The 17,553-nt window shown below is 40.1% G+C and overlaps 1 protein-coding gene across 3 annotated transcripts in view; it reads right to left on the bottom strand.

Annotated features, from left to right (window-relative positions):
• The window catches only part of LOC5569161 (activating transcription factor 7-interacting protein 1), a 64,532-nt gene extending 48,682 nt beyond the window's left edge, over positions 1–15,850 (bottom strand). Inside the window, exon 1 of one of the 3 annotated variants that reach the window (XM_021842476.1) lies at positions 15,756–15,850. The gene's annotated coding sequence lies outside the window, so the exon portion shown is untranslated. Of the gene's footprint in view, positions 1–7,389; positions 7,488–14,703; positions 14,850–15,755 lie in introns of those variants that run through there. The other 2 variants (XM_021842474.1, XM_021842471.1) reach the window with 2 other exon arrangements.
• Between the last annotated feature and the right edge of the window lie 1,703 nt (positions 15,851–17,553).

Below are 17,553 nucleotides of genomic sequence, written 5' to 3'. Positions count from 1 at the left end.
TATAGAAAAAAAATGAAAAATCTTTGATTGGATTGTTGAAGCTAACAGTAACGAGTTGAGGTACAATAGATTTTCTAATATGTTTAAAAGAAATTAAGTTATATTAGAGGATTGTTTTTTAATTATTCATTGTTAGGAAACAGATTTCAATGAAAAAGATCAAGATAAGATATATTTGATTTGAAATTGACATTCGTCATTATTATCCAAATTCAAATCCATTTATAAATCAGGTGCCAGATGTAGAAAAGATTACACTTCTAATATTTGGAATGTTCAAAAAATCTAAGCGATTATTGTACAAGTTATTCAGCTTTATTGATAGTTCAGCTTAACTTCATTATCGTTCCCCATACTGAAATAATCTTACACAACCTATAACCACAGACAACTATAACGCTACAATTAAATACTAAAAATAATCTTTCTTCAAATTACCGAGTTATTAACACTCGAATCTGTTGTCCAGGCTTTTCCATCAAGTTTTATTCAGGCTATTCCATCAAGAGCATTGATATATCAAAACAAATCGATGAGTTGATTGGGTGCAGATCTTCTGCAACCTTGAGAGCATAATTCACGGAATGAATATCTTGTTTAAATGTAATATTTGCCAAAACGAACATATTTTTTTAAAGAAATAAGCTCTAACAGAATATATGAATAAAACTAAAACAATGTTTTCCAAGTCGTTAAAGCGTTGATTTTTTATTAATTTATTTATCTTTTAATTTATTTATTTATAAATTAATTTATTATTACATGAATATATTGCCCTACAGAAAATCTAAAATTTGGTTACAATTTTTTCAATCTTGTCATATGAATGTTTTGAAGCTGAATCATCATTTTATAACCCAACTTTATAAGTCAAACAATGAAAAAAGAAGTTTGATAAAAAAAATGTGTCTTTTTTTTTCAGCGCCTCTTATTTTAGCGGCGTGATCCAAAATGCTACGTCCACTAGCTAGGACCCCTCCCTCCCCCTCGTCACACATCGTCACAAATTCGTGAATCCCCCCGTGAAGCTACGTCATTTATGGACGATCCCTTATGCCAAATGTCCATTATGCCAAACGTCCGTATGCGAAATGTCCCACCCCCTTTGGACAGCTTGCTGTGCGACGACGCCTACTTCTCTTGGACTGGCCTTACGTCAGAGCCCTGTTGAACTTATACTGGACGTTTATGTACATTTCGTTGCTCTACTTCGACTCGTTCTCCGCTGCTGCTTTTCGAGTTCTCCTAATTGACCGGTTGGATGCCGAGGTCGATCCAGCGATTCCGGTTGGAAGATGACTTCCGGTTCACTGGTGCCCCGACGACTCAAAACTGGTTTGTGACGATCGATGCTACTCGACCTTGTCTCAGACGGTGGAGCTAGCCTACTCCAGATACGATATTATATGTTCGGTCATTCGTTAGAAAATGCAGTTTACCGAAAATGGTATCAATGCAAGATACCCTACTTCGGAAGTACAGTGGGGATTCACTCGTTGGGGGTCCGCTACATGGAATGACTCGATGCTTGGATGTTCGCTGGTTGAAAAATATTCCAACTAAAAAGCACTCAAATGTCAACAGAAAATGCCAAACTGACTTTGACGCCTGATTACCGTCGCATTGAAGCCTCCATATTGGATTCATTCAAATATTACGTAACGCAAAATTTGCCAATTTTAGACCCCCTCCCTCCCCCACGTAACAACATTTGTATGAAAAATTTTAAAATTTTGTATGGATCGTAACACTATGTAAGACCCCTTCCCTCCCCCTGTTGCGATACGTAATATTTGAACGATCCCTATATAGACCAAATGCGATTGTTTATGTGCGTTTCGTGACGATTTGCTCTCCAGATGCGTTAGTGTGGAGCATTTTCACCAGCTATCTGTCGTTCCAACAAACGGGTCGGATTCGCTAGATGGAAGGCAGTCGTGTTCCAACCAGCGAATCCCGGCTGTAGAGCGCATTAGAGCGCATCCGGATGCGAATCGAGTTCACCACTTCCGAAGTTAGGTATCTCGAATAGATTCTGAGAAAAAATCAACTTCGGCGAGAACCCGATTCTAACTTTTTACCGCGCCGACAATATTTTTACTTAACTAGTCCCGACGGTGGACTTAGCCTACTCCGAAGCTGACCGAGCAGATGCCGAGGTCGGTCCTGCGATTCCGGTGGAGGGAAACTTCCGGTTCACAGGCGCCTCGACGACCATTTGCCAGTGCTGTTTCACGAATTACTCAGCTAGACCCCGGCGGTGGACTCAGCCTACTCCGACTCGACGGTGGTCGGCCAAGTGCCATCAAGGTCGTCTCTGCAATAGGGTCCTAAAGCCCTGTCCCGATTTTAGTGCCAAACGCTTAAGTTTAAGCCAAAAACACATGTTTACTCAATTTTCTAATGTTTTCCGTTGATTTAAGTCGAAAAAAACATTTTTTTAGATTTTGTCACACCCCTTGGCTTAAACTCAAATTTTGGGTGTATTTTGTTTCCCGTGTCCCTTCCGAAATGTCAGATAGTAACAACCCCAGTGTTGAAACTAAAACCCCTGTGGTGTTTTTGTCGACTAAGCGAACGTCAAACATGATCTCAAGTGTCAAGGTTCATTTATGGACCCAATTTTTAAATTAAAGTTTAAATATGATATAGCCGTTATTTGAGCGGGAAAAAATGCTAAAGTAGTTGAAGTAACATGCTCTTTCGAGTTGTTAAATAAAAACAAGATTTTATTAAAAATTTTAGGACCCAATTCCGGTTGGAGGATGACTTCCGGTTTGCAGGCGTCCCGGCGGCTTATTATCGATACTACGCTACGCCCGCTCTACTCGATCTAGTCCCGATGGGGGGATCTAGCCTACTCCGTTGCAGCGACGACATAATCTGCGTTATCCCTCTGTTCACCGCATTCCAAGTGCTCTCATGCTGGCACATGTTCTGCATGATGTTGTCCGGATTTAGGATGCTTGCAGTTTCTGGCATCATCTCGCTTCGTATATCCCTGAATCGAGAGCAGTCGAATATAACGTGCTAACAATGTGGAGACTCTGCGTGTCTGAATCTGTGCAGATATTTCCGGAAGCATGTATGGCCTGACAAATTTGGATCAGGAGGAAGTTAACTTCTCCATGTTTTCTGGCCGTCCACACCGACACGTTAGGAATGTGAGGTATTCCACTCCTGCTGCCACTTGTCCATTGTATCCAATCTGATGATATTCCTTACAAGTAAGTTACTTGTGTCCGTTGCTGGTAGCATGCTATGTCTTCAGCCAGAGTGATGCATATGGGGATCATTCTAGCGATAACGCATACTGCCTCCGACGATATAGTGCGGTATAGTCATGAGCCTTCCGTGTAGATCGTCATCCTGCCGAGGATGACCTTCTACAAAAGTTTAACAAAGGTATCCAGCAAGCATATTGGTCTATATGAAGCTGGATCTCCTGGCGGTTTTCCCGGTTTGGCAGCAACACCTCCTACTCCACCTTCCATCTGTCTGGGAAGCAGATGTCATTGGATTTGTGGAAGGAATTCGACGGGGTTGCTTCGACGAGGAGTGCGGATGGTTTGGACGAGAAGGATGCAGCGCGGGCTATAATGCTGCAGCAAGTTACACGTCAAAATGTGGGTTACAAACAGAAGCGAAGGCAGCAAACGCATCAATTCCGGGATAAAGGGCGTCGCTTGGAAGAGTTGGAGTGCGAAGAGATGGAGTAGCTGTATCGTTCTCAAGAAACGTGTAATTTCTAGTTCTAGAATGTACCGGGATTATGATGTAGGTATCTTGACAAACGAACGTGAGATGATTGGAAGGTGAAAGCAGCACTATGATGAGTAGAGGCGGAAGAACAAGGCAGCAGAAGGAATAGCTTCATCGGCACGACGGATGAGGGAGACGTGCCAATTCCCACAATAAGTGAAGTTAATGATGATATCAAACAGCTCAAGAGCAACAAAGCAGCTGTAAAGGATGATATTGGAGCGGAACTTATCAAAATGGGCCCAGACAGATTGGCTACTTGCCTGCACTGATTGATACCCAGGATCTAGGATACAGAACAGCTACCCGAGGAGTGGAAGTAGGGAGTAATATACCCAATATACAAAAAGAAAACAAGTTAGAATGTGAGAACTATCAAGCTATTCTAACGCAGCCTATAAATTGGTGTGCCAGATCATCTTCGGCCGTCTATTGCCGTAAGCAGGCAGCTTTGTGAGAAGTTATCAAGCCGGTTCCGTGGACGGGCGATCGATAACGGACCAAATCTTTATATTGCAATAGATCCTGCAAAAGTGTCTCGAATTACAAATTCAAGGTGCATATGCACCTATTCATCGATTTCAAAGTGGACGAGAACGGGTTTTCCAGAAAACTGACTAAGCTGATCAAGAAAACGATGGATTGTGTACATTGCTGTGTGAGGATGTCGGGTACGTTATCTGATGCGGGCACGATCTTCAATAAATCCAGCCAGTTTACTGTTCCGTTGACGACGTGGACTGTGTCGGAAGAATGCTGAAGACTGAAACGTGAAGCAGAAAGGGTTGGATTGAAGGTAAATACGTCGAAGGCGAAATATCTGCTGGCTGGAGGAATCGAGCGCAATAGAGTTCGTTTGGCAAACATATGATGATATTCGAAGACGGATCATTGCCGGAAGTCGTGCTGACTACGGACTTCACAAAACCTTGCGATCTGGTAACTCCGTACTAAGTGTACCATGTAGAAGACGCTGATAAGTCCGGAAGTTGAAAATGCCGGACTACAATCCCGCAAAAATGGTGTTCACCTTGAATCCGGCCGATACAAGACGGAGAGGAGCGCAACGATCTAGGTGGTTTGACTAAGTAGAGCAGGATCTTGGAAGTGTGGGGCGATCGAGAAACTGGAGGCTAGCAGCCATGAACCGTTTGTTGGCATAACATTGTGGCTCAGGTCATGTCTTGAAGGAGGTAGTGCCATCAAAAGTAAGTAATAGCAGAAAGCAAATAATCTGGGCTTATATCGCTGAAATTGTTAGTTGTGATGTTTCTTTTCGCTCGGGTGCTGTCAGTTCAATCGAAGATGGCGTCGAAACAGAAAGCACTCCGCGAGCGTGTTGTACGGGTTATACGGTTTTACCGTACGTGGCGAAAGGAAGGAACCCGGCCAACTAGCCCCAGTGCCGTCCCATTGAAGATTTTTTCAGCTCCCTTAGCGCCCTAGTATACAAAATAATTGGTGCGCCAAGGATACGAAGCAGTTGACCACGATTGTATCCGGAAGATGGACGTCAGTGCCGTCCAGCGCTCTTGTGAAAACATCGCGGCGGGGACCCTTTTCCAATATTCATTGACGTTTTTTTTGAAGAATAAAAATTTTTATTTGTAAAAAATAACTTAATTCGTTAAAAAAAATGTTTTTACTACATAGCTAAAAAATCTTATTTCCTGGTTTCCTATTGATCAAACAACATTATTTTATTTTGGGTGAACAATAGGGTGGTTCAACAAATTGTTTTTGCTCCACAATGCCCATTCGATTCTACGTCGAATTCTGAGTGCCTTCCCGAAATTTGAGCCCATTTGGATGAAAACTGAGACTGCACAAGCCAAAGTTTGTATGGGAGCTACTATGAGAAAAGCAATTAATTCATTCAATCGGCTATGTTTTCCCATATGCAATTGGGAGTTAGTGCTATACTAATATTTATAGATATATATATCAGCTACAACTTTGTCGAAGATCGTTTTCAAATTGGACGGGTCAATAATTAGTTATTGTTTTTTAGAACCGGAGAATCTTGAACAGTGCCAGTTTATTTTCTAAACTAGTGAACATAATCTTTCAACGATAGCGATGAACAGCGATTTCTATATACTGGGTCATGCACAAATTACGTCACGCTCTAAGGGGGGAGGGGGTCGAGCCAAGCGTGACAAGCCTTACAAAATTTTCGGAGGACTCATACAAAAAGTGTGACAAAGGGGGGGAGGGGGACGAACAAGTTGAAATTTAGCGTGACATAATTTGTGTACCATCCCTAAGATGATACGAGGTTTTTTTCACACTTCACACTCAACTACGTACTTTATGACATAGTTTACACGTCTCAAGTTTACACTGTGTCAACCATTTTTTAATAATTGTGGACAAACATTAGAAAGGGGCACATCGACATTGGTGAACAACGACTTTGCAAGACGCTGTTGAGCCCACTTCAACTCGATCACACTCACCAACTATCTGGAATATCTAACACTTATCTTCCTAATAGTAGTGTTGGTTGACGTGGGCGGGCATGAAAGGGTTAAACAGCAATGGTGTCGAAAAAGACCTCTTAAGTCCTTGTCTAATGTTTGTCCAGCATTTATAATAAAAGCTGGGGTAGGTGTACCAGAATTGTTTTCAAATTTTTAATCATTTTGAGTCTAAGTTTGAAATTAAAATTAATGTTAAAATATTCAAGTGTTCAAAATGAGAAAGATTTCGAGAATTCAAATATGGCAAAATAGGAAAACACTATAGCCATAACAGGCACACTTTCTCTATAGGCCAATTAATACTATATATAGGAAACAGCCTTTGAAGTCAAAAAAGATTAACTCAAGCCACACCCGCGTTCATTATCATAAGAGCGTAACTGGAATGATCGATTTTTCTTCATCGAGTTTCTCTTTAGCTAATAACTTGGCCAGACAACTATTTTTTACTTCTATTTTTGATTTAATAGAAACTACTCATCGTCCTTCGTCGTGCTGCATCGTGAAATGTTGTGAAAAACGGTTGAATTTCGTGTACTAATCCAAAGAGAAAATTGTCAAAGAGAAATCGATCACTGCAGATACGCCAGATAATAAACGCTACAAATGTCTGTTTCTCCAGATTTGTCCATAACACAAAAATATGAAAATAAAATCACATTGAACGAAGAATGTTCCCACAATATATTTTAAGGCATATTTCCATACCAACGCGTATTTACTAATCTTCCAATCACATCGATTACGTATCAAAAGTACAAGATACAGTATGAGCTACGCGCTCTGCTACACCGATACCTTTTCCTTTTTTTTACCGTAAGTGCCCGTAAACGAATGAACGACCAGAATTGAAACAGCGAAACGTTATAAAAGTAAGTAAAAAACAACCCAAATAAACAACCCGCACGCTGTTCCCTGCAGCGGGAACACGTTTGCTAACAACCAGCGCAAAGCTGCCCCTGCGCCAACTGCAAATTAACAATTAACAACTCTGCTTGGTGATGGGTCACGTACCCTCACTTATTGCTTATTTATAGTGTGTAATACAATGATATTGGTGTATCATGGCAGTGTGTGTGTGAGTGTGTTTAACACTGAAGTGTTAGCCTACTTGTTAGAGGTATAACAATGCAAAATAACTCACCAAGGAATGACAAGCTACGAACTGATAACAAACTCACAAAACAGCAACCGAAGACGACGCGTCCGGTTGCTAGCAGCCCTGCACTAATACTAATGTGCCCAGACATGGACGGCAATATAACCTCATTTTTCTACAAGAGAGTCATCGACATCCGAAGAGAGCCGAAGTTAAACGAAACAACACGAGCGATTCTTGAGTTTCCGATAATTTCACAATATTTGGAATACTTTGGGTTACTTTTGTAATATACTTATTCAAGCCAAGTAGTAAACCAGTAATTGAATGTTATTACTGTTACTTATTTGGAAGAATATAAATTACATTCAAACAATTATCATAAATAAAATAATTCAATGCTTTTAGTAGAGTGGTTAGAGGTTTTAAAAAACGGCACCACTTCAAAGCACACCATTACTCGATTTTATCTACAACGGCATCCACCTAAAAACCCCTATCAGTATGATTCTGCTTCACATTCCAAGTTCTCATCGTGAGATTACACTCCGTCAAAGTGAAACGAGCGAAACAGGTTCGATGTTGTTGGGTTTGTTGCATGCGCGTTTCGAAGCGAACTCTTCACTACGTAGATGCAGCGTTGACTGTACATATGAAAGCAAACTTTTTGCAATACATTCCATCATTTTACAAATATTTTAGTAAGCTTTCATGATTTTTCATAATAAGTTTAAAATTATATTGTAAAGGATTGAATTTTGTTTACTTTTTATAGCCCTACAACTGTGTGCATGATGTTGAAGTTTGTCTTAGTGATTGATATTTATAATTTCTATCGAAATTATCATCGAATCAATCAAGTTTTTTCTTCAGCGGAACTGCGAACCTTTTCGTACCGTTTTTTTTTGCTTGCATCACTGCCACCACCAGTGCCAGTGTAGGACGCGTACAGCACATCGATCGTAGCAAGCCATTCTCTTTCTCTATCACAGTCATCCGCATGAGCAAAATAACCTGTAGAGAACGACATCCGACCACAACCAGGTTCAATCAATATTTTCGTAAAATTGATAATACTGGACTTCACCTCTAATGCAGCGTTATATGTTAATCTATTATCATTTTCCTATAGAATATTAACTTAAAATTAGAATGGTCTTTGAAAGGCACCAAAATAATCATTAAATCTTAAATTGGTTGACTACTTGCACTAAGCTGAGTATCAAGATAAGAATTGTTGCATCATGGAATTTTTCATGACGAAAATTCTGTGGTTAGCTTATTGGATGGTGTTTACTCAGTATGTTTCTAAATGGCATGGGTGTTGAACAGTGACTACTTGGTACCATTTTTGTGTATCCTCAACGCAACGTTCATACAAAACTTTTAAAATTGATGGGTGTAGTAGGTCATGATCTCTGCTCGCATATGACCTTCCCTTCCCTACACCAAATCAAATTTGAAAGATCATACTAAAAGTGATGTAACTTATGCATACGACATCATACATCTTAGGGTGCAGTCAGAATAGATACATCACGTGAAGTGAAAATTGAATGCAAGTAAATGAGAGAATGAGCGAAAATCGAAAGGAAATACTCTGGTCAATGACCACCATCCAATCATGTTCGGAAAATTGAGATAAAAAATGTCATGTCAATGGAGCCAAAAATAGTACCACATTTAAATTGTTGCAATAAATGCTAAGGCCATAATTTACGTTACAAAATTATTGATCTATCAACTCAGATTGTACGAGAGTATTTATATGTTCTCGACCCAGAGACGCTTTCCCGTCTTGTTGGATTGAGGATTTTCCATAAAGTACGTCATGTTTTGAGTGAAGGAAAATATATAAAAAAACGAAATTTCCATATTGTAGCCTGCCTTATTTATTTGAGATTCCTTTATCATTTAGGGGTCGTTCATAAATTACGTCACGCTCTCAAAAGGAGGCGGTTAAGAGAAAAACATGACTATCCATACCAATTTTCGAAGTTTCCTTGCAAAAAGTTTTGTCCAGAGACGGGAGCGTGATGTAATTTATGCACGTTCAACAAACATTCAGGGTTACCAGCAAAACCTTACACAAAGGAGATGCATCGGTTTCCATGATGACCCACTTTTCAGATTTCGAACGTTGAACAACACGTTCAAATATCATGGTACAAAACATCCCATACAAAATCCATTCTCTATCCGGGGGCCTCCGGGCGGCAGAAACGTTTTATTTCTCTTTGAAACATTCCCCACAATCACCGCCGCACAGCCACAGCTCTTCGATCGCAGCAGGCAGTGCTCTCCGTCACTGAGCACACACAGCCAAAGCGTATAGCAGATAGGTATAGGAACAGCAATCTACCAGACCAGAAAACACGACATCGGAAGCAGAAGCGGTACAGTTGACTAGCTGTTGGAAGATGAGGAGAGGAATCGATTTTGCCGTACTGTACCAAGTGTTGCAGGAAACAAAATGGCGCCAGTTTTAATATTACCTTGGCCATTGGCTTTTACATTATGGGGAAATAATGGACAAGGGTCATAAATTAATTTAAGCTTATATAGCCTCGTTTCCATGCATGTTACATAATTTATGGATTTTACAGTTTCATGATGCGAATATTCAAATTTGCTAAAAATAATTCTAATAATTTGCTAAAAAATAATAAGTAGCCATAGAGGTAAAGCAAGACCATGCTGAGGATCATAGGTTTGAATCCCACCGGCGAGATTTTTTTTTTCGGATAGGAAATTTTCTCCACTTCTTACCAAACCAACATTTTTCTGAATAGGAGTTAAACTAATCATTCTAAGGCAGGTGGACTTTGTGGCCATGCGGTTTGTGTTACCAAGAATTTAGCCGCATCGAGTCAAGGAGTGTGGGTTCGATTCCCGCTTCAGTCCGGAAAACTTTTCGTCAGGAACGTGTTTCGACTGTGCCACTGGGCGTTGCATGCTAGTCCGTTGTCTAGTGTGGTGCTTCATTCAAAGGACAAATCGTCCACTGGAAGCATTAACGTGTCGGTGCCTTAAAAAAAATAAATAAATCGACTTAACAGCTTACCACAGTGGCATCCTTACGGTAGAACACCTCATCCATAACTAACAAAATACTACTTCCAAGGTAGCTGTGGAAAATGCAGGAGATTCTCCTGTTTTCTAGTAACAACGGCTATCTAATAATCATTCCTCCCTCTTCCCGATGGCTTCCATCTATCTTCATCTACGATCATGTACTTTGTTCTAGTAAAATCAATGGTTAGCTTATTCTCGCTGTCTCCATCTTCAGAGGCACGAAGGCATCCTCCGTTTAATTGATAATGCAACATAAGTGCATCAGTGACGTATTGATACATTGGTGATGTCGAGTTCATGCAACCTAACTCCTCTTGAAGATTGTTGAACAAAAGTAACGTCACATTAATAATGTTACGTTTTTTTCTGTTTTTTTTACAAGGGGAAATCTGCAAACAGGCCTCCCGAGAAGGTAACTCTGGGGATGCCGCACCAACGACGACCTACTAAAACCAGTCCATGCACTGCAAATGAGCAATTCTCGCTGAATTGCACAAGTGGTATACAGAGTGCACTGACCCTTGACCTCAGACCCTCATCTCCCCGGTACTTCTTTGGGGAGGGGCCAGTGCATATAGCACAAAACATGTAGCAGAAGTAGCCTAGGCAAACTTCTTCTCCTAGCCGACTTAAACAATATTACAAGGGACCAGCCTCGGCAAGGCTAATCCTCTGCAGCCAACTATTGGTCGGCGCGCCATAGGCGCTGCAATTCTAACACAATGTGAGTGACTGCCGTAGTTACTGCATTCCAGTACTCGGCATCCGCACACATGCTATCTATTATATTGTCGGGGGATGTGCCCCCTCCGTAAGTAGCGAGCATGCGATCTCTCACAACAATGAAACGGGGGCAATCTAGCACGATATGCTCCGCTGTTTCCTTCACACCAGCACAATTGGGGCACGCAGGAGATTCTGAGTGCCCGAACCTATGCATTTACCGCCTATAGCAACCATGTGCTGACAGAAAGGGTCAGTGCACTCTGTATACCACTTGAGAAATTCAGCGAGAATTGCTCATGTACAGTACATGGACTAGTTTTAGTAGGTCGTCGTTGGTGCGGCATCCCCAGAGTTACCTTCTCGGGAGGCCTGTTTGCAGATTTCGCCTTGTAAAAAAAACAGAAAAAAAGGAACATTATTAATGTGACGTTACTTTTGTTCAACAATCTTCAAGAGGAGTTAGGCAATATTGCATGACCTCGACATTAACAATGTATCAATACGTCACTTATGCACTTATGTTGCATTATCAATTAAATGGAGGGATGCCTTCGTGCCTCTGAAGATGGAGACAGCAAGAATAAGCTTAACCATTGATTTTACTAGAGCAAAGTACATGATTGTAGATGAAGATAGATGGAAGCCATCGGGAAGAGGGAGGAATGATTATTAGATAGCCGTTGTTACTAGAAAACAGGAGAATCTCCTGCATTTTCCATAGTTACCTTGGAAGTAGTATTTTGTTAGTTATGGATGAGGTGTTCTACCGTAAGGATGCCACTGTGGTAAGCTGTTAAGCCGATTTATTTATTTTTTTAAGGCACCGACACGTTAATGCTTCCAGTGGACGATTTGTCCTTTGAAGGAAGCACCATACTAGACAACGGACTAGCATGCAATGCCCAGTGGCACAGTCGAAACACGTTCCTGACGAAAAGTTTTCCGGACTGAAGCGGGAATCGAACCCACACTCCTTGACTCGATGCGGCTAAATTCTTGGTAACACTAACCACACGGCCACGAAGCCCACAGATTCTAGCGATAGATAGAATTGATGATGTTTGATATGTCATTGTCAAGGATGACGCAGAGAGAAGAGAGATAGCCATTAGTAAGAATGTTACAATTATGAAAATGGAACGGGCCTGGGATTGAACCCAGGAAGCAGAAGCGATAGCCATTAGACTACCAACCCCGTCACTTTAGCTTGGAAAACTTGTTACATGTAACAATGACATTTCCTATGGAGTGATATTACGGATTATGTACATATCGAGCTTAGGGCCTGCAACGGGGTTGGTGGTCTGATGGCTACCGCTTCTGCTTCATATGCAGAAAGTCATGGGTTCAATCCCAGGCCCGTCCCTTTCATCGTACTTTGTAGTTGTATATCTCTCACTTGCTTCTATCTTCCATTCTGAATACACAGTTCGAACGAAACGTGTAAATTTCTGAGACATATAATGCACATAATTGGAGCGTGGAATATCATGGATATTTACATGATATGCCATGTAAACTTCAATTATATGTCATGTAATCCAGCAGGATTCTGAGTGATTACATGACATATAACACATTTTTACATGATATCAGACTTAAATTTACATGACGTCATGTTTACATCGCATGAATGAAGTTTACATGACGTGTAATCTTCATTTTTTTAACTGTGTATATCACACTCAAAAACTAATCGTTCATAGCAAACGCTAGAACCAGAGACGGACAAGAAACCGTTTCCCTAACGCTTCCATACTTCCATGCGCACGCCTTTCTTACGCCTGATACATAGGCAGTCTGCTTAACCACAAAAGCAAACCTCTCTGCCATGCCTTTCCCCCAATCCATACACTCCCGCATGAACTGGCGTGGATGCAGTGGAATATACGGTCTACGTGGGAGCCAGTTCAATGCATCATCAATTCCTCCCCCTTCCTCTCATTGGTCTGCATTCTGACGTGGCAGGTGCCATTGTTGCCTAAAAATAGAAGATCACCAGCACTTATACACTGAGGATGCCTGTTAGTCCCAAGCAGTCATTCGGTTGGTACCTTGTGTAAGTGAAGCTGATCTGGCGATACTGGAGTGCATCCACGGGCGGCCAATCAAGCTCAAGCTCAAGCTATCGAGCGTAGGGCCTGCAACTTGTTAACGGATACAAGATACGCACCATATAAAACGTTGATACTACGGGTGGCTCTCCACGTGCACGAAGAGTGTTCGTTAGCAGAAGCTGGCCGGAAAGCAGAGGGTGCAGAACCACTTGGGCACTTCCTTGATTCACTTTGGAAACTTTGCAATAAGATACGACCCACTTTGTTGCCAAATTTAAGCTCTGTAGCTATCGAAAAACCCCACAGCCGAAGTTAATTAAAAGTGCCAAGAATAGGATCCGGCTCCCTAATTGTAGGATGAAGCAAATATTATAATTAATAAGGGTTGAAAATATGGCGAACTTCAGCGGGCTGAAAAAAAAAACAAAAAAAACTAATGTGCAACAAGGACCAGGTAGAGGTCGATCATTTCGCGGTGGAAGAGCATCTGGGAATTCTAAACGTTGGAAGCACCTCGGAGAAGTATCACCTAAGACCGACGAAAATGGAGCTCTACAGTACATACGCCGGACAATGGCGCAAAGTTATGCTGTAGCCATCGAGGAAGGTACTGGAATCCAAATAATCTTAGGAATCATCTGATTCTGAAACTCAATATTGTAAACCCAAAAACATCAAACTGGTTTTAAATTTCGTACTAAATCCTGAAGTTCGTTTAACACAAAACGGTAGCGATGATATTTTTTCACTATATATGTAGTGAAAGCTTTTATTGATTTGTGTGAACAATTCAGTAAACTTGTAGATTTTTTTAGAATAGATGCTACAAATAATCAAGTTTATTGTTTCTTATCATACCACCCAATGCTGCCTATTGAGTTTGATGTTGACACGAGTTGGGTCACATCACTAAAACATTTGAAATGATTATAATTCCATCTATTTCTAAAGAAGGTGCCCCATTTAGGGTTTTTTTTTACATTAACATTCGAATTACTAACATATTGAGTCAAGCAGTAAAAAAGTAAAATTGTTGTGCTCACTTCGTCATCGAATTCTATAATAATAAAAACAATCCTGCATATGTTCGTGAAGATTCAGAAACTAACTGAATATGCAAAAGCAATTCATGACTTAAAAAATATACAACAAACAATCATAAAATCATCAAAAATATAATTTGGCACTTAAACGCCGAACATAATATGTCATCACAGATCATCCTACCGACCACGCAAAAGTAGTTCGACTTTCATAAAACCCGCGCCACTCAATCAAATTATCATCCTATATTCTACAGCAACAGCACGCCGCGCACAGCCAGCACACCAACGAAAAGCACTAAAATCATATTCAATCACCAGCCACCATCTACGTTCCACATCGAGAAACCCCCCGTGAAGCTCAAGTCACATCTCATTCCAATGTATAAGCCACACAGTGAATGTGGAACAATAGTCACAAGTTTCATCCACCCGAGTGAGTTGAATAAAACACTCACCGGAAGAACTGCTACTACAGCACACACAGTAGGGGAAGCGGGGTAAACACAACACGATAGGGGATTTCTGATAACTTGAAACTGTACACCAGGAAAGCTCACAAAATACGTCTTGCGTCTAGCAGCACTGCACTAACACTAGCAACGCTGCCAGTCCGGACATCAGACGGCATCGAGTTTACCACTTTTGTTTCCCTCGTTCGGGTTTCCACCCGAAGAGCACCCGAAGTCATGCCGAAGGTGATTATATTGCGAGAAAGTAGTTAATACTTCGTATAACTTAAAACTTATTATAACCTTACACCTTTCAATATAAGTCTAATTTGAATACCGTTCTATGCCATCATAATCTCAATTTTAATTATCAATTATTAGTGATATAAAAAACATAATTATTTCCAAATTTTTACAAGTTGCCTAAAGGAGAAAATTATCACGAGTATGCAAGATTTGCCAATTTATGCTCAAGAAGCATACGCCAAGCCACATTATCAACCCGCAAGTATTCATAACTTCATAAGTACTACTTGATGCCCCATGCCGTACAAAAAAAACCTTGCAGCCACAGCCGTAGAAACATCAGCAGGAATTCGTTTCAAGAGAATTGAGTAACTTCGTCAGTAATGAAACAACACAGCAAAAGGGAAGTGAAATGAAAATGAATCTTGAACGGCCGACTGCTGTGGGGCAAATTTATTACATCTAACATCATATCGTATTGCAAATATTTATTTAAAAGTTTATATTGTTTACAATTGATTGCTAGTGAGTTTAATAAAAAAATATTTTTCATGGTACTGTACTGTTTACAAACGAATGAAATATATAAAAAGTCAGTTAATATGGGCTTTGGATGATAAAAAACAAGCACATAGAATTAATTAAATACGGTCAGCTCTCCCCACATACGACGATTAAACAATCTGCATGACTGTAATACAAGCGGAAAGTAGGCGTCGTTGCAAATGTTACTATGGGTTACCCATTCCCAAATACCAATCAGTTGCAAAGCGAACTGTAATGAGATAATGTTAAAGGATAGAAAAACTCACCGGAATTGGCATTAAATTACACGAGGTGAACACTAAATTACTGTCAGGAAAATTCCATTCACAGCGCATACGTTCACACCATCACCTCACAAATACTACTGTCTTCGTTTGGTGTGTTTTCTTGCTGTTTTTGTTCTTGATATTTCCCATTACTACCCGTCACACTCAGATGAACGACGATTCCATCCGAACATAACCGAGCCGAAATAACCTTCAAGTCAAGGCTACGTAGATCAAACATTGGTAAAAACTTGTATTAAACTATGTGTTGACCTTCATCAAAGTGTTTAAATTTAAATTTAATTATATTCATATTACAAGCTTATGAAATGCCTACTGTTTGATTATATTTTTACTAAAAGTTTCTTAAGGTTTCAAAACGAAGGTTTGTAATGAAACAGATCAATCACGTAATCAACAGCAATCAAATTCATCATTCCACGTATGGAATACATACTACAACGTAGAATTCATCGGTACAGACATACTGAGCAACACCAAAAGAAGAGGCAGAAAATCTTCGACATTGCGAGTATAGCTGCCCTAACTAGCGTTCAAACACTCTCGTCTACCCGCATTGAATTTACGCTCTCTGCATAGTCTGCCTAGGTGAGTTTGACATAATAGTCAACCAACGCTTTTCATGAACTTCTGAAAATTGAGTAGAAATGAAATTGTACGCCCATTTAGAATATCTTAAACAGTTTTTGGTATTGCGCAAAACATTTCAAAGCTTGTTTCACAGCACTCCACCCTCGTGGCCTGATTACGGCCAACCAATACAAGCAAACAGGCAAAGGTTGAACCTTTACGTTTCAAGGGAGGGACGACATGTCCCCCTTCTTGTTGTTCGAAAACAGGTACGGAAAACTAGAACAACCAACATAATGGGAAAAAATAAAACATCTTATCATGAAACAAAATTCGGCCCCTCCCTATTTACCCCCACCCATAATGCAATAACTTGGATACGCTTATGTATGACGAGACCAACTTGCGACAGCTTGCGACTATACGTATTTGTAGTTAGCTATGTGAGTCTTTACTCGTGGTAGCCTTGCAAAAATGCAATATCAACGTTTGACATTACATTCTACATTCTACTTTATTTATTTATTTTTTTTATTTTTTTTTGATTTAAAGCAATTAAGGACAAACGTAAACGGTGATTATATCCAAACCTTAAGAATTTCTTTTTAATTGCTTTAGTATACTAACACACTTGAAACGACATTTTACTACAATAGATTAAAGAGCTTCATATAATAATAAATAGTTTTGCTAGGAAAAAACAAGATTTATGCAATAAATTAAGTGAACACCAAATTTACATTCAAAACATTTACACGCATACCAGTTCTGAACGTCATGTAGCTTCGGAGCGTAGCGCAACATTTTTTGATTGCATGCTACGTTTCGTTGATTTCAGGGCCTATCAACCTGTAGTACCTTGAACACAGAGTACTGACCAAAAACGCAAAACAAGGCAAACCTTTTAGAACAACACGACTTACGAGCTTCTATAATGCTTGTATGCTCTTGATAATGTCCATGATATTTTTCATATCATTGACGAGCAGTTATTATGCATATTGTATTATGATTTCCTCACGATTCAATGTGGTCCGTATCAGCATGTTCCAATATTCATAATAGGGGAAATAATCGACAGCGGACCTATCCTTACTTAGACAGTGAGTAGACCTTAATCATAAATAATTTAAAAAAAAACAGATATATGCTGTTTTTATGCACATCATGAAAAGTATGAGCACAGATAATCAGATGTAACAGTTAG

The sequence above is a fragment of the Aedes aegypti genome, chromosome 2 (assembly GCF_002204515.2).
Source record: "Aedes aegypti strain LVP_AGWG chromosome 2, AaegL5.0 Primary Assembly, whole genome shotgun sequence".
In the NCBI taxonomy this organism is placed as follows: Eukaryota; Metazoa; Arthropoda; class Insecta; order Diptera; family Culicidae; genus Aedes; species Aedes aegypti.
The sequence above is the reverse complement of the archived record's forward strand: the minus strand, read 5'-3'. Positions and strand labels throughout refer to the sequence as shown.